Source organism: Tenrec ecaudatus, chromosome 6 (genome assembly GCF_050624435.1).
Source record: "Tenrec ecaudatus isolate mTenEca1 chromosome 6, mTenEca1.hap1, whole genome shotgun sequence".
Lineage (NCBI taxonomy): Eukaryota > Metazoa > Chordata > Mammalia > Afrosoricida > Tenrecidae > Tenrec > Tenrec ecaudatus.
Genome location: NC_134535.1, coordinates 111,711,170 through 111,730,140, shown reverse-complemented (window position 1 = coordinate 111,730,140; position 18,971 = coordinate 111,711,170).

Here is an 18,971-nt window from a genome sequence, read left to right as displayed (position 1 = left end):
TAGGGGGATGGGGGGTTAAAAGTGGGGCCAATAGCTGCAGGTCTTGTAGTTCAAACCCACCAGATGTTCTGCAAGAGAAAGATGAAGCTGCTTACTTTCCTAAAGATTCACAGTCCTTAAAAATCAAAGTAGTACTTTCCCTTTGTCCTGGAGAGTCACGATGAGAGTGTTTTGGCTTAGTCTTTCAAGAAGCAAACTGTGATGGAGCAGCTGGTGTGTTCAAAACTGCTGAACTTTCGGTTATCAGTCAAGAGCTTTAATCATTGAGCTACCAGGGCTCCTTGAAACAGTGCTCAACACATAGACAATTGGGCAATAAAGTTTATCTTAAAAATTATTTTTCAAATTATACTACTTAGAAAAATTTAATATAATTTTTTTATTCAACTCCCCCAAGAAGAATTTATTTCAAAGGATGGCACTGCATCTACAGTTCTAGGAGAAGGACATATCTGATCAGAGCACACGGGAGCAGATGATGCGGGAGGAGGAGAGAGTGGACCACATCCTGGCCCACCAAGCCTTGAGGACGATGTTCCCTATTAGAGCAGCCAGTCCACAGAGAGGACAACATTGCCGGCTCCACTATGAGACACAACATCCGTCACTGACCCATAGCCCTACAGGGGACAACACTGGAGACACATGTGGGAATTGTGCCCAATCTGATCCCACCACACTGAGGCAAAACACTAAAGTGGTTGAATAGAACAGCAAGGGAATGGAGCAGCAAGGTCCCAGGGAATGCTGAAGGTGGACTTTGGGGCCAGGGCATGGTGCCCCAACAGACTGGACTGGAAAACACTCCTAAAGGCCAACAAACAGTCCTTGAACTAACTACCAGCTTTTCTTTCTTGTTGTGTTTTGTCATGGTTGTTGTTTTGTTGTATATTGTTGCTTGGTTTTGCTGTCTTATTTTTGTGCATGTTATTATCTCGGCAGGTCTGTCTAAATAAGATAGGCTGGATGAACAATCTGGAGGAGAAAACAAGGGGACTCACAGTTCTGGGGGGACATGGGAGAGGGGGAAGTAGGGGAAAGGAAGTGGTGTTAACAAACCCAGGGACAAGGGAACAAGTGATCCAAATCAATGGTGAGGAGGGTGTAGGAGGCCTGGTAGGGTGTGATGCCTTGATATACTAAAACGCAAATGAAGACTGAGCATGAGAATGAGACAAGAGTAAGGTCAAAGGAAATAGAGGAAAGAGCTAGGAGGCAAAGGGCATTTATAGAGGTCTAAATAAAGGCATGTACATATGCAAATATATTTATATATGAGGATGGGAAAGAGATTTATGTGCATATATTTACAGGTTTTGTATTAAGGTAGCAGAACGATATTGGGCCTCCACTCAAGTACTCCCTCAATGCAAGAATACTTTCTTCTATTAAGTTGGCATTGTATGATGCTCACCGTCCCGACACAACTGCTGAAGACAAAGTGGGTACATAAGCAAATGTGGTGAAGAAAGCTGATGGTGCCTGGCTATCAATAGATACAGCGTCTAGTGTCTTAAAGGCTTTAAGGTATACAAGTGGCCATCTAGCTCAGAAGCAACAAAGTCCACATGGAAGAAGCACACCAGCCTTTGTGACCACAAGGTGCCAAGGGGATCATTTATCAGGCATTAAGGAGCCAAAAAAATCATATTACTGTGTGCTCACCTCCCTGATACGATCGCTGAAGACAAATGGGTGCATAAGCAAATGTAGTGAAGAGAGGTAATGATGCTGGGCTATCAAAATATATAGCATCTGAGGTCTTAAAGACTTGAAAGTAAACAAGTGGCTATCTATCTCAGAAGCAACAAAGACCACATGGAAAAAGCACACCAGCCTGTGCAATCACGAGGTGTCGAAGGGATCAGGTATCAGACATCATCAGGACAAAAAATCTTATCCTAGTGAATGAGGGGGGGAGTGCAGAGTGAAGACCCAAAACCCATTTGTTGGCCAATGGACATCCCATTGCAGAGGGGTCTCAGGTAGGAGATGAGCCAGTCAGGGTGCGATTTAACAATGATGAAACAGACAACTTTCCTCTAGTTCCTAAATGCTTCATTTCCCCCCACCCCCACCATCATGATCCCAATTCTACCTTGCAAATCTGGCTGGACCAGAGGATGTACACTGGTACAGATAGGAACTGGAAACACAGGGAATCCAGGGCGGATGATCCCTTCAGGACCAGTGGTGTGAGTGGCGATACTGGGAGGGTGGAGGGAGGGTGGGTTGGAAAGGGGGAACCGATTACAAGGGTCTACATGTGACCTTCCTGGGGGGTGGACAACAGAAAAGTGGGTGAAGGGAGACGTCTGTCAGGGCAAGATATGACAAAATAATAATTTATAAATAATCAAGGGTTCATGAGGGAGGGGATGGGGAGGGGGGAATGAGGAACTGATGCCAGGGGATTAAGTGGAGAACAAATGTTTTGAGAATGGTGAATGTACAAATGTGCTTTACACAATTGATGTATGTCTGGATTGTGATAAGAGTTGTATGAGCCCCTAATAAATGACTAATACAATCGGTTTATTATTTAGGTTTATAACCTTAATGACAATGAGCTTAGATATTTTCTAGGCACAAACTCTTAAGATATCTCAGTGAATATGTCTAGTTTTTCTGGTAGCTGTATATCTACCACTCATCTGTCAGCTTATTGTTCTGTGGTAGCTTGAATGTTGCTTTGATGCAAGAAGCTATGTTACTGGTATTTCGTATAGCAGTAGGAGCACTCATAATGTACAGTTTTCATCAAAGCTTCCAGAATAAGAACAAGGAATAGCTTCTTCACTTCAGAGTGATTAACTGAAAACTTTATGAATAGCTACGGAACACTGTCAGCTATAATCCTGGATAATACCCTTAATTTGAAAGTCACTCAAAATATGAGTAAGGAGCTGACTTATCAAACTGAAGTCGAATAATAATGTAGATGAAGTAAGCTTTGGGGGGATCTTTATTTGCTGATGGGCACAGCTCAAAATGGGAAGAAACACTTGTGCACTCTATTAATAATTGGAACTTGGAATGCCTGAAGTATGAATCCAGGAAAATTTGAAGTCATTAAAAATGAAATGGAAAGCATAAAGGTCAATATCGTAGGTATTAGTGAGCAGGATTTTACTGGTATTGGCCATTTTGAATAAGCCAATCAAATAATTTATAATGCAGGGAATGACGAATTCACAGGAATGGTATTCCATTCCTTGTCGAAAAGAACATTTTGAGATCTGTCTTGAAGTACAGTGCTGTCGATGTTAGGATAATATCTATATGCATACAAGAAAGCTCAGTTAATGTAACTATTATTCTACAGATTTATGTACCAACCACAAAAGCTCAAACAAAATCAAACTCACTTCCATTGAGTCAATACTACTTTATAGCAACAATAAGACAGGTCTGAGACTGTAACTGTTTACAGAAGCAGAAAGTCCTTTGTTTCTCCCACTTAGTGATGAAGAAACTGAAGAATTCTACCAAGTTATTCTGTCTGAAATCAATCAACATGCAATGAGGAGGCATTGATCATTATTGTTGCAGGAAATGCATATGTTGGAAACAGAGAGGAAGGAACAGTAGTTGGGAAAATGAACTTAGTGATAGAAATAAGCAAGAATTCAATCTTGAGTATATCCAAGCTGAGTTTAGGTTGGATATACTCAAGGACAGACGTGACTTACTGAACACTAACGACAGTAGACCTGATGAGCTGTAGGATGACCTCAGGCACATCAGACAGGCGGAACACAAAAGGTCATTAAAGGAATGGTAGCATCCTAGGAAGATACTCTATATCTACCCTCTGCAGCAAAAATCCCCAAATAAGTATAAACCTTGAGTTTTGAATCTCTCAGGTAGGGGAGATGAGTGGGTCAAACACTGGAAAAATTTCCTTTTTTTCATCCCCCTCCCTCCCCGCTTCTCCCTTCCCCCTGAACCCTTAATAGTTTATAAATAATTATTTTATCTTATCTTACACTTCCTGGTGTCTCCCCTCACCAACCTTCCCATTGCCCATCTGCCAGAGAGGAGGTTACACATAGATCCACAAGATCGGTTCTCCCTTTCTACACCCCCTTCCCTCCCAGTGTCACCACTCCCACTGCTGGTCCTGAGGAGTTCATCCGTCCCAGATTCCCTGTGTTTCCAGATCCCTACTACACTGCTGTGCATCCTCTGGTCTAACCAGGTCCATAAGGTAGAATTGGGATCATGATAATTGGGAGGGGAGGAAGCATTGAAGAACTAGAGGAAGATTTTGAGTTTCATTGTTGCTACACTGAACCCTGAGTGACCCATCTCATCCCCACTACTGCTCTGCAAGGGATGTCGCACAGATGGCATTGGGTCCCCATCATGCACTCCCCTCATTCACGGTGTTGTGATTCCCCCCCCCCCCCGCCTTTGTTGTTTGAAACCTGGTCCCCTTGGTCCTTCATGATAACACATGTTGCTGTGCTGCTTCCGTGTGGGCTTTGTTGCTTTTGGGCTAGATGGCCTCTTGTTTACTTTCAAGCCTTTAAGTCTCCGGACGCTATATCTCTCAATAGCCGGGCACCATCAGCCTTCTTCACCACACTTGCTTATGCACATATTCGTCTTCAACGTTTATGTGAGGAAGGTGATCACACAATGATTTTTGTTCCTTGGTGTCTGCTACCTGGTCCGTTCAACACCTTGTATTCACTTAGGCTGTGTGCTTCTTCTCTTTGGGCTTTGTTACTTCCAAGCTAGATGGCTGCTTTTTTGCCTTCACACCTTTAAGACCCCAAATGCTATATCTTTTTGATAGCCGGGCACCATCAGTTTTCTTCACCACGTTTGCTTATACACACGTCTGTCTTCAGTGATCATGTCGGGAAGGTGGGTATCATGGAATGACCATTTAGCTGGGCAAGGTGCTATTGTACTGAGGAAGTGTGCGTGAGGAGGCCCAATGTCCATCTGCTACCCTACTACTGAACCTATAAATATATGCACATAGGTCTATTGCCCCCATAATCATAAATATATTTACATATGTACATGTCTGTATTTAGGCTTCTCTGTATGCCCTTTGCCTCATACTCCTTTTTCCTTACACGTTCCTCCTGTCCCACTACCATGTTCAGCCTTCATTCTGGTTTCAGAAATTCTTCTTCATTACCTTGCCCTTGGTCACTCCCTACCAGTCCTCTAATCCCTTCCCTCCACTGGTTTTGAACCACTCACTTTTCCCTTGTCCCTGGGTTGGACAACACCTCCTCCCTTCCCCTACCTCCCACGCTCTCATGTCCCTCCGGGACCGTTTGTCCCGTTATTTTCTTCTCTCATTGTTTGTCCAGCCTATCTTATCTAGGTGGACCTGATAATATAGTAATGTGTGCATATGAATGCAGATTGCTTTGACAACGCCCAAGTGGCACATAAGAACATGGCTTCGACAGTAGCAACACTGACATGCTGATAGGCAAAAAAGCCACTAACATACACAATTTACAAGGTTTAAAAAAAAAGACAAAACAAAAAGATAGCAAAAAAAGAAAAAAAATTATTAGTAGTTCGAGGCCTATTTGTTGGCCTTTAGGAGTGTTTTCTGGGTGAGTCTTGTAGGATGCCATGTCCTGACTCCAAAATCCATCCTTTATACTCCCTCAGGATCTCTTTGCTCTGCTTCCCCTGCTGCTCCATTGCACGCCCCCAGTGTTTGCCTCAGTGTGGTGGGGTCAGCTCAGTCTCACATCCCTCACTGTGTCTCAAGTGTTGTCCTGTGTAGGGCCATGGGTCAGTGCAGGATGTCACATCTCACAGTGTGGCCAGCTGTACAGTCCTCTCTGTACGATGGGTCCTTCGAGCCGGGCTATCATCTTCTGAGCTTGGTGGGCCCAGGTGTGCTCCACTCCATCCTTCCTCCTTCCTTTGTTTCAGCTTCCTTCTGGATGTGGTGTGGTGGGTCAGTTCCTTTCCCACACCAGACGATCTATTTTCATTTTCTGTGGTACTCCCTTCGAATGTGGGGGTTGGGCTAATTCTGGATTGGGCCAGCGTATGGTCCAGTCTCTTTGTGTAGTCCTCTGTACTTTACATTGACTTCCTTGTTTGGTGTGTCATGGTGGGGCTGGTATGCATGTTCCAGTTCTGTGGGGTCACAACCAATACTCTCCCCCGGGTGGGTTAGTGGCCTGTTCCCCCATGCTATCCACTCGGTTTCTCCCCACCCCGCTTCTCCTTCCCCCTGGCCCACTTCCCCTTCTTTATGCTGGGCTCTCATGTACCTCCCTAAGTCTGGTCTGCCCTCCTTCCAACTTTCTATGCTTCTACCCGTTTATTGTGAGATAGATGTCTATTCTTCTATTTCTGTCATGCTGATTGTACTTACCTCAGGGGACTCTTGCTATACCTGTCCCTTTGAGTCTGGCTTACCTCGCTTAACCTAATTCCTTTCAGCTCTTCCCATGGAATAACGTGTTTCATGTGCTTATCTGTGCTTTTCAAAACACTGGGAAAATTAATGGGTTGAACGTATACAAAGTAACTTCAAGAACAGAGAATTCTCAGCGGAACAACCCCCCACCAAATAACAGCTTCCACTATGTGGAGTGACCTTTGCTTTGTCCAACTAGGGAAGAGAGAGAGAGAGAGAGAGAGAGAGAGAGAGAGAGAGAGAGAGAGAGAGAGAGAGAGAGACTGCTTCCGTTCTCCCTGTACCTTCTAGGTGAATAGAGAGGTACTTGGGACCCAACTTAGTTCCACAGAGGACAGTAGCATGCCTTCCTCCACATGCCCCAGATCGTGAACATACACTGAGTGATGGGGGACCTGAAGGGGTCATGCTGGGGAACTAGTGAAAAGGGAGCTGAATATACCAGTTACTCCATAGTCCTGAGAAAAAAGGCAACACATGCCCACATATTTTTTTCCTGGAGGTTTTCTTAAAAAAATTTTTTTTATTGGGGTTTGTACAACTCATCACAATCCATACATCCATCCAGCGTGTCAAGCACATTTTTACATTTGCTGCCATCATCATTCTCAAAACATTTGCTTTCTGATTGAGCCCTTGGTATCAGCTCCTCATTTTCCCGTCCCTCCTCACCCCCCTCCTTCATGAACCCTTGATAATTAATAAAATATTATTATTTTATCATGTCTTACAATGTCTCCCTTCACCCAGTATTCTGTTGTCCATCCGTCAAGGAGGAGGTTATATGTAGATCCTTATAATTGGTTCCCCAATTCTACCCCACCCTCCCTCATGATAGTGGGGGTTGGGGGAGGAAGCATTTAGGAACCAGAGGAAAGTTGTATGTTTCATCATTGCAACATTGCACCATGACTGGCTCATCTCCTCCCCATGATCCTTCTGTAAGAGGATGTCCAGTGGTCTACAGTTGGGCTTTGGGGCCCCAATCTGCACTCCCCTCATTCACAGTTATACAATTTTTTGTTCTCTGATATCTGATTCCTTCGACACCTCATGATCACACAGGCTGGTGTAATTCATCCATGTGGGCTTTGTTGCTTCTGAACTAGTTGGCTGCTTGTTTACCTTCAAGCCTTTAAGACTCCAGACACTATAACTTTTGATAACTGGGCACCATCAGCTTTCTTTACCACATTTGCTTATGCACCTGCTTTGGCTTCAGCGATCATGTTGGGAAGGTGAGCATCACAGAATGCCAGATTGTTAGTACAAAGTATTCTTGCATTGGGGGATTACTTGAGTTGAGGCCAAGGTCCATCTGTTACCTTAATACTAAACCTTTAAATATATGCACATAGATCTATTTTCTATCATTATTTATAAATATATTTACATATGTACATACCTGTATTTAGAACTCTATAAACGCCCTTTGCTGCCTAGTACTTTCCTCTATTTCCTTTTAGTTTCCTCTTGTCTCACTATCATGCTCAAACTTCATTTGGGTTTTAGTAATTTCTCAGTTACATTGCCCTTGATCAACTCCTACCATGTTGCTTACACCCTCCTTGCGACCTCTTTTGGATCACTTGTTGTTCCCTTGTCCCTGGGTTTGTTAACATTCACTTCCCTTCCCCTACTTTCCCCTCTCCCATGTCCTCCCAGAACTGTTGGTCCCCTTGTTTTCTCCTCCAGATTGTTATCCAGCCTATCTTATCTAGACAGACCTGCAGAGATAATAATTTGCACAAAAACAAGGCAGAGCAAAACAAAGCAACAAAACAAAACAAGAACAACAAAACAATAATAAAAAAGAAAAGCCTGTAAATAGTTCAAGGTCTGTTTGTTGACCTTTAGGAGTGTTTTCTGGTTGAGTCTGATGGGGTGTCAAGCCCTGGCCCCAAAGTCTATTTTTGGTATTCCCTGGGGACTTCCTTGCTCTGCTCCCCTTGCTGTTCAGTTGCATGCCTTTAGTGTTTTGCCTCAGTGTAGTGGGGTCAGATCAGGCTGCACTTGACACTTAGTTGGCTCTGACACTCAGTTAAAGTGAAGACACCAGCCCCTGGTCCTGCTTTGGGACAAAGATGCTTCAGGGTAGAACGGGCTGAAGTTTCTGGTGTTTGCTTTCTTCCTCCCTTCATATCTGTTTTCTCCTTGAGAAATGACTACTTCAATCATTGGTTCACATTCCCTGGCAATTGCAGAGAGCAACTTTGAGACTGGAGCTTTGACACAAAGCATCAGCCAGCTATGCTTTGAGGATTTGGATTTTGTTCTCTTTTCTTTCACCCTCCTTTCTGTGTGTGTGTCTGTGTGTATAGGGGGTGAGGTATTTGGTTTTTTGTGTGTCATTTTTTTCATATTCTTCTTTTGTTTTAATATCAATTCTTTCTAAGTCAGCTTTTGCCACATGACCCAGTTACCCCTGAAATTCCAGCAGTTATAATGAGCATGCAAGGAACATTACCTCTTTCAATAATACCTGATACAGAAACAAAAAACAAACATAAAACTCATTCACTCAGTGCCATTGAGTCAATGCTAACTCTTAGCGACTGCCCTGAGGAGTAGCAAGCCCGGTCTTTCTCCTGCAGAGATGCTGGTGACTGTGAACTGCTGATCATGTAGATCACAGTCCAATGCTATGTTTGTAAAATAGTGGACGATCTCAGTAAACAGGATAAAACAAGATGGAATGGTACAAACCAGCGGTCAATCCAAAGATCCAGAGGGAGTTTCCAGCGGAAGAAAAGGCATTGCAATGAGTGAGTTCAGAGAATGATGTTCAGCTGCTTTCAATGGATGGAGGAAAATATAGAAGTACCAGGAAAGCATTAGAAAAGCGATCTGACAGTACAAATTAAATATAAGAAACAAATCAAAAACTCTAAATAGAAATTCATGGAAAAACATTAAAATATTAGAATGAGGCAACAGTTTGAACGAGAAAAGCAGTAGAATTGAAACAGTGGAAATATGAATTAGTGAACTTGAAGACAAAGTTTTCAAGACAAAGCTACAAGAAGAACAATATGTTAAAGTCACAAAAATCTGAAGGAAAAATATCTAAGAATTATGTGGGACACTGTCAAGAAGAATAACATATTTGATAGGCATTTTTTAACAGGCAAAAGAAAAACAAATAACCAAACAAGCAAACAACAACAATGACAACAAGTCACTACAGAGAAAATAGTCCAGGAAATACTAGAAGAAAATTTCCTTAACACCATGTCAGGAGAAAATAACCATGCACGAAGAGGAAAGAACTCAAAACAGAATTGATCCCCAAAGAAGATCACCTCGACATTTCATAGTCAAACTTTCCAATATCAAAGGAAAGGAAGACTGCTGAGAGCAGATTGGGGGTAAAGAAAAAACTTAGTTGTAAAGGGAATCTTATGTCCAGCAAAATTGTTCCTCAAATATAAGAGAGAACTAACAACATTTTCAGACAAGGAAAAATGAAAGGAAACAAGACCAACCTTACAAAAAGTACTAAAGGGAGTTATTTGAATAGAGAATCAGCAACAAAAGCGGAGAGCAACATGAGATCAATGTACAAGACAGCACTGTTGATAAACCAACCCACTTAAGCAGTACACAAAGTGAAACAAATCTATGAGGCTAAAGATAGGAAACTAGGGATAATATTCTACTATGAAGACAACCATAGTGATGGAGGAAATAGAGTGGATACAAACAGTCAGATGACAAGAAAGTCAAGTAGTTCACAAGAAAGAACAAACTGCCTTAAATCTGGAAAGAATACAATAAAAAAGAAAACTGTAAATCTCATAAAAATAAAACAGGAAAGCCAGAAACTAAAAAAATTATAAAACAAAAAAGTAACAAAAACAGTGGTAGGAAAACCCATACACAAAATGAACTCAACAGAGAAAATTATGAGGAAAAAAGAAACTAATAACACCACAAAAAAGAACAAAGAAAAATGACAGCAATAACATCACACATCAATACCAACACTGAGTGTAAATAGAATTAACTCACCATTGAGACTAGCAGTATAGACAAGGAAACAAGACCCATTTATATGCTGCTTACAAGAAACAAAAATCAAAGGCTGGAAAAATATATCAAGCTAACGGCAATTTAAAAAAGAAATAAAAAGGAAAGAAAAAAGGCAGGAGTAATGATTTCAAATTTTGATCAAATAAACTTCAAAGTAAAACCAACATGATAGAAAAAGGATATTATATATGATTAAAGCTACAATTGCACAAGAGAGCATACCATAAAAATCCTCTATGCATCTTCAAAAAACATTAATGAAAGACCTTCCAAATACATTAATCAAATGTACATAGAGCTGAAACGAGAAATAGGCAATATTACAATAATAATAAGAGATTTCAATACACCACTTTGCGGAAGAACAGATAAACTTGAAAGAAAATCAAGAAAGATATAGCAGAACTAAACAGCACAACTATTCAACTCGATCTTTTAGACATATACAGAGCATTGCACTCAACAACGGCATTATACACATTCTTTTCCTGTACAGGGGGAACATACTCTGGAATAAACTGTATGTTAGGCCACAAAGCAAATATCAATACACTTTAAAACATTGAAGTATTACAAACCATTTCCCAAATCAATAATAGATCAAGCAGGGCCCCCCACCCCCCAAATACATCGAAATTGAACAACACCTTATTTAAAAACTACAAATTAAAAAGTGCAATTAAAAATTCCTTGAAAACAATGAGAATAAAATTGCAACAAAGTGAAACTCTTGGGGCATGGGAAAAGCACAACTCAGAGGGCAATTTATAGCAATAATGGCACACATCAAAAAGAAAAAAAAAGAAAGAAAGGAAGAACCCAAATCAAGATATTAACCCAATATTTTCAACAATAAAAATAAGAGTAGCAAAATAAACTCTTAGAGACCAGAAGAAATAATGAAGACCTGAGCAGTAATAAAGGAATAATAAAACAAAAAATAACCAGAATGAAGTTGATTATTTGAAAGGATTAGTAAAATTGATAAACCATGGGCAATTTAGCAAAGAAAAGGAGAAGATGCAAATACAATAAATAAGAAATGAAACTGATGTGTGGTTACAAGAGAATATACCCAAACAATCAAAGTAATCCAACATATAAATAAAAGAAAAGCCATATGATCTTATCGATTGATGTGCAAAAGGCATTTGACCAATTCCAACTCTCATCTTTGATAAAACATTTAGTAAAATAGGACTAGAAGAAAAATTTCTCAACATATGAGTTGAAATCAACTTGATACCTGTGGGTTTGGTTTTGGTGAGTTTTATATACACACAGCCGATGGCCAGTATCTTTCTCAACGGGGGAAAGTGAAAGCATGGGACCTGTCAATGAGAAACCGACACGGGTGCCCTTTATCACCTCTACTATGTAATATAGCCCTAATAGGCTTATCAAGACCATCAGACAACAGAAAGAAACCAAAGGCATCCAAATTGGTAAAGAACATTAAAATTCTTTCTGTTTACAGAAGATATGATCCTATATATAGAAAACCCTGAAGACTAGACATGAAAATTTCTAGAATGAATTGAAAGTTTTGGCCAGATGGCAGGCTACAAGATCAACACACAAATATCAATAGGATTTCTGTATATTAAGCAAGAAAACTCTGAAAAGGAAATTTAGAAAGCAATATAATTTGCAGTAACCACACAAAAGATTAAATACTAAGGAATAAACTTAAAGAGAGATCCTAAAGTCTTGTTCAAAAAAAAACTATAAAACATTATTATCAGAAAGTTCATAAATGGAAGAAACCTACACAAAATGGAAGAATAGTCCATATTCTTAGATAGAAAACCTTAATATGGTACAGCCACTATGGAAAGCGATTTGGTGATATTTAAAACAGATGGAAATTGAGCTATCATACGACCCAGTAATCCTCCTACTGGGCATATACCCAGAAGAGACAAAAAAACAAACCATGGTCAGACATCTGTGCTCCAATGTTCATCGTGGCACAGTTCACAATTTGAAGGAGTTGGAAACAACTCAAATTTCCATCAACAGATGAATGGATCACAAAACTGGATCACAAAACTGTGGTAGATACATGCAACGGAGTACTACACATCCTTAAAACACAGTGAAGAATGCATGAAGCACATCGCCACATGGGAAGAACTGGAGCACATTACACTAAGCAAAGTAAGCCAACCACAAAAGGACAAGTGCAACATGAGTCTGTTGAGGTAAGCTTAAAAATACAAAAGGGGCACAGGGAAAAAGCTACTGCATACAAACATTCCTGGGGTGAGGTCCAGGTAGTATGGCAGGGCTAGACAAAATCCAGGGATGTATTTAGTAGCCAACTGAAACAGAGGGGGAAAAAAAGAACCCCCCCCCCCAAAAAAAAAAGACATGGGTAGCAGGGGAATAGAGCATCAACCCACCCAAGGGGAGGGGATTGTCTATATCTCCACAGGGGAAGAGGGACCAAACTTCAACCCGGTGCTCCATGATATGAATGCAACATACCGACATGAAGCAGGGGTCTGAGGGGCTGGCCCCAAACCCAACTACGGGAACAGCCACCTCTCCCCCCAGGAGATTTTACTTCAGAGGACAGCACTTAAGCTACAGATCAGGGAGAGGGACATGTCTGATCAGAGCACACAGGAGCAAATGAAGGGGAAGGAATAGAGAGTGGAGCACATCAGGCCCACCAAGCCCTGAGAACAATATTCCCTCTCAGAGCAGCCAAAGAGCAGAGAGGAGCATAGGGCCAGCCCCACTACAAGACACAAGGTCTCTCGCTGACCCATAGCACTATGGGGGACAACACTGGAGACACAGTGTGGGAATTGCACCTGATCTGATCCCACCACACTGACGCAAAACACTAAGGATGTGCAACAGAACAGCAAGGGGAACAAAGCAACGAAGTCCTCAGGGAATACCAAAAATAGACTTTGGAGCCCCATCAGACTTGACTGGAAAACATGCCTAAAACTGAACATACAGACCTTAAACTATTTATAGTCTTTTTATTTTTGTCATTGTTTTGTTTTCCTTTGTTGCTTTGTTTTGCTCTGTCTTGTTTTTTGTGCTTATTATTATCTCTACATGGCTATCTAGATAAGATAGGTGGGATAAACAAGCTGGAGGAGAAAACAACGGACTGATAGTTCTTGGGGGACTTGAGAGAGGGGGAGGTGGGAGGAAAGGAAGTGGGTGTTGACAAACCCAGGGACAAGGGACCAACAAGTGATCAAAAATCGATCACGAGGAGGATGTAGGAGGCCTGGTAGAGCTTGATCAAGGACAATGTAATCGAGAGAAATTACATGACAGTAGGACAAGAGGAAAGTAAAAGGAAATATAGGAAAGAAGTAGGAGGCAAAGGGCATTTATAGAGGCCTAAATACAGGAATGTACATATGTAAATATATTTATAAATAATGATAGAAAAATAGATCTATGTGCATATGTTTAAAGGTTTAATATTAAGGTAGCAGGTGGACATTGGACCTCCATCATATAAGATCCCTATGAGTAGGAATTGACTTATTGGCAGTGAGTTTTTGAATGAGTTATATGCTTATGGCTTCCAAGTGTTTGCTTCTGATCCAGAACTCCAAGTTCCTATATCCATCTACCAGTATACCTTCACATGATGTCTGATACACATCTTAAAGTTAGCATATTAAAACTGCCCTGCTCTATCAAACCTGTTGGATCTAGGCATATCCATTTAATCAATGGCAATTATAACCTCTCACCCAAACTGACCAAACACATTACTATGATTCCAATCATTAATGACTCATAGCTAAATAGAACTGCCCCATAGGGTTTCTGAAACTATAAATCTTTACAGAATCTGATTTTGATATCTTTCACGCAGAGGAGTAATTGTTTGCAGCTAAGTGCTTTAGCCATTGCACCACCCAGTTTCTCATAAGTTAGCTCCTTGTCACACTCTGACTTCATCTCTTCTTCTTCCTGTATTCTTTGGCCTTACAGAGGATCCTTGTGGTATTCAATCCTTAGATCAAGTCCCACTGAAGAAACCTGGAACTTATTCCTTCTCCTTGGAATACTTGCCACCCAGATGAGTTTCCAAGGCTTTGTTCAGATGTTAATTTCTCAAAGAGGTCCACTCTAACTACACTATGCAGCTTTACATTCATTTTACGTGATTTCTGTGATTTTTTTTTTAAAAACTAACTCAGGTCTCATTCAGCACAGCTGAGAAAAAAAGACAGACTGGTTGAAAGTGAAAGAGAAACCTTTAGTTTGCTTGAGCAAACCTGGACTAGAGTTGCAAGGCACGAACCTGAGGAATGGAGATTTGCAATTTACACACATAACATCAAGAAGTAAACGGAGGGATTATGACTATTTAACATTTCCAAGAAGTAGTCACGAATATGTATTAGAGAAGGATTAATATTCTTGACCAGGAAAGGGTTCGTAGAACTCTTGTATTTCAAATATTTTCCAAGTTGGTCTGATGATGCCTTTCCAGTGACTCTTGGCTCCTTTGTTTCCCAACTGTGGCAGTTATATAATTGTCAATTTAAGGATTAAGCCTGCAGGGGTGGAGTCTAACCTGTCAATCAGGTTATAGCCAATGAGGTATTTGTGTGGGCATAGCCTTCCCCTAAGGATTCTGGGAATTCCAGTATTTCCTCTTTGGAGGTGGGAGACTCTCTGCTCACACCCTGGGAGACATAGCAGCTGAGAAGACACATGGACCCACCCTGATGTAGCCCTAGGTGCTGGAGAAGCCCTGCCAGTGCTGAGATGTTTCCGGTGACACTGGATCCAAAGACTCTCTCCCCACTGGCTGTCATCTTCTACATTTTGCGTCATTGCATGTATTTCATGAGTCTGAAGAGGACTTTACAGATTGGTAGCGGACATATGGACTATTATCGGACTTGATCTGGATTGGGATGGGATGTTTTCTCATTGTTCAATTGCTCTTGTATATAAATCTCTTTCTTATACACATATGTGTGTCCATAGATTTGTTTCTCTAGTCTACAACCCTGACTAACACAACAACTCTTCACTGACTTCCTTTCCTATAGCACCCACTGTTCCGCATGTGACTTTTATCCCTATTCCACCTTTCCATGGACTGCTACACCTCTCAGAGGATGAGTCCGCCCTGGGCAGTGGTATTTAGACAGCTGTGCAATGTTCTGTTCTGTGGCGCACAGGGTTGGAGCAGTTGATGGCACCTATGGACAAAAACTGACAATAATTCATCTATTTTTTCAGTGATTTAGTTATACTCAAAATTTAAGCTTCCAAATGAGTAATTATCGCTCAAAATTTATATAATGCATCATATCTTCAGATTCACTTCATGTTTACTTTTCTTTGAGAACTGGTTCATCTAGTATCTCAGTCCTTTCCTAAAATATTATGCTTCTTTTTCGTGAGCTACATCCTTTAGGTAGTCAGGCAGAGATAGCATGGTCATAAACTCTTTGAACTCTTTTGTAAATGTCCTTATTTCAACTTTATTTTTGAAGCATACCATTTGAGTTTGTTAAAGTTTATTGTGCCAACCTGGCTGATAAACACATGTGGGGTTAATTGAAAGGTGGAGAGATAAATGGCTCACTGAACCTCGCCTTTCGAGTTCTCCAGTCTTTTGCTTTCTGATGGTCGGAGCAGGGTGCAGCTGCCTTAGCCAGTTCCCTGCTTCAGCCAGCAAGGCTCACTTCCTGCAGGACATCCCCAAGGAGAAGTCGCATGGACCTATCCCAATGCCTCCCTGGGTGCTGGAGCAGCCATGTGGAAACCCTGCCAGCGCTGAGATGCTTACAGGTGGGTTCACTAATTTGGTTTTCCTCCTGCAGTTGGTGTCACAGTGTGTGTTTTGTGAGATGGAGGAGGACTTTGTGGATTGTTGTCGGACATGTGGGTTAATGTTGGACTTGTGGGCTTGGGCAGCACTGGGTCGGGATATTTTCTTGATATGCACTCACCCTTTATATAATACTCTCTCTTAAACATATGAGTTACTGTGGATTTGTTTCTCTAATGTACCCAGACTAACGCACCATTGATAGAGAAAATTATGTTTCTATTTGACAATTGCTCTCCTAGCTTTTTGTTTTTAAAATTAAAAAAAAATGAACTAAGTAGGGGTTTACATTTCAGACAATCAAATTTGTATTAGACAGTTTCAATTACTTATCAACTCCCCACTCTAGTACATTACCTTTAATTTCTCTTTTGTGAATCTTCCCCTTTACCCAAGTAATTACCTGTCAAGCCTCCTGCCTGTTGTTTCGTCTTCCTTCCCTTGGTCTCCCCTACCTGGTATGCTCCACAGTCTGTTCACTCTGGTATGGAAATCTTTGTCCTTTCTTTCTTTTCTTTTCAAAGAGTGGTCTCATAAAATATTTGTTCTTCTGTGCACATAGAATATTCTATAGAATAGACCATATGTTAGTACACAAAGCAAGCCTTAATAAATTAAAAAATATTGAGATTTTACAATCCATTTCCTCAGATGGCGTGCTACAAAATTAGAAATCAATAAAAGGAAGACCGAGCAATAACTAAATATATATGGAAACTGAACTGTGCAATCCTAAAAAACTACCGGGTAATTGATGAAATAAGGAATAAAAATCAAAAACAAAAAAGTCCTTGGGACAACAGAATGAAAACATCACATATCAAAACGTTTGGGACATAGCAAAAGAAGTATACAAAGGGCAATTTATAGCAAAAAATGCACACATGAAAAAAAAAAGAGAGAAAGAGAACCAAAACCCACTTTAACCCAGTGTGTTAGGTTGGGTTGTTTAGAGAAACAAACCCAGAGACACTCATAATATGCTTAAGAAGGAACTTTATATCAAGAAGTAATTTTAAATCAAGAAGGCATCTCTGTCCAGTCCAACTACAGTCCATGGGTTCAACGTTGGCTGGCGCCCTCTTCAAACTCACGTAGCTGCAGACTGATGACACCCAATAGTGAAGTGAGAAGCAGGGAGATGGGGGCTATTCACTACAGAGTTGAGGGATTCCAAGGTCAGAGGAGCAGGACAGGGAGCCAACAGCACCCAGGTTGAGTCCCCGGGTCAGCAGGCCACATGGGACCCCCCCGTGGAGGCAGACACAGAATCCGAGGAAGCAGGAGGGCAAAGAGCCAGAGAGACAGAAGTTCCCAGTGTCTCTTTTATTAAAAAAACACACACCCAGGAAGACATCATCAGGCTGCAACCGGATTAATAGATTGTCGACCCTTATGCTTTCACACAGATTCAAGTTGACATAAAATCAAGCCACCACATCCAGCATCTTCAATTAGAATGAGGACATGAAAATGAACAGTCAGTCATGTGGAGCAAAAGAAAATCGTAAAGATTATGCTCTCTTAGCTCGTTGAAGATAGTCAACGAGCCATAGTGGTTCTGAGAGTTTAGTCATCATCTTATCGTTTGGTTGTAGAATATCTATTCTCCCCAAGTTATAAGAGCTCCTTTGTACTATGTGTATTATAAAATGTGACAATAATATATCTGTGTGGATTTGATTGATGACTATTCCTTGCATTTGATTGATTGTTTGATTGATATTCCTTGCATTTGTTGCCTCTGATTTTCAACACTTACAGAACTTTAAAAAAGAGACATTCTTGAAAACCATAAATGTTACTCTTCCTTTTTTATCTAGACTATTATAAAACCCCAATTACTTAATTTTATATTTTATTTCAAACTTTTTGTTTTACAAGGAGATCTGGTTGCAGAGTAGTTAGTGTTCAGCTGCTAAAGGAAAGGTCTACAGTTCAAACATACCACTTGCTCTATGACAGCGATTCTCAACCTGTGGGTCGCGACCCCTTTGGGGATCGAATGACCCTTTCACAAGGGTTTCCTAAGACCATCAGAAAACACATATTTCTGATGGTCTTAGGAACTGAGACACCTCTCTATCCATCTCCAGGTGGGTTTGCTTATAGGCAGATATGCCCACATACAAGTACCCAGCATGAAGACTATTACCCATGCTACACCATGCTTCAAGATGAAATTTCATTTATTTGTCATTAGAAAGAAATATTTCACCATATAAAATGACATGTTTTTTTATTAATCAGTATGCATTAATTATGTTCAATTTGTAACAATGGAAATACATCTTGCATATCAGATATTTACATTATGATTCATAACAGTAGCAGAATTACAGTAGCAATGAAAATAATATTATGGTTGGGGGTCGCCACCATATGAGGAACTGTATTAAAGGGTCGTGGCATTCGGAAGGTTGAGGACCACTGATTTATGACAAAAATGTGTAACACTCTGCTTCCATAAAGATTGCACCCTTGGAAACCCTAAAGGGTAGTTTTGCTCTGCCCTGTAGTTAGGGTCACTATGAGCTGGGATTGTCTCAAGAGCAATGGGTTTGGCTTTTTAGTTTAAACTATTTTTCATTTTATTTCTTTTTTTAAATGATTTTATTTGGGAGTTCTTCCACGTATTATAATAATCCATACATCCATTTTATCACATGGATATGTACTATTGTC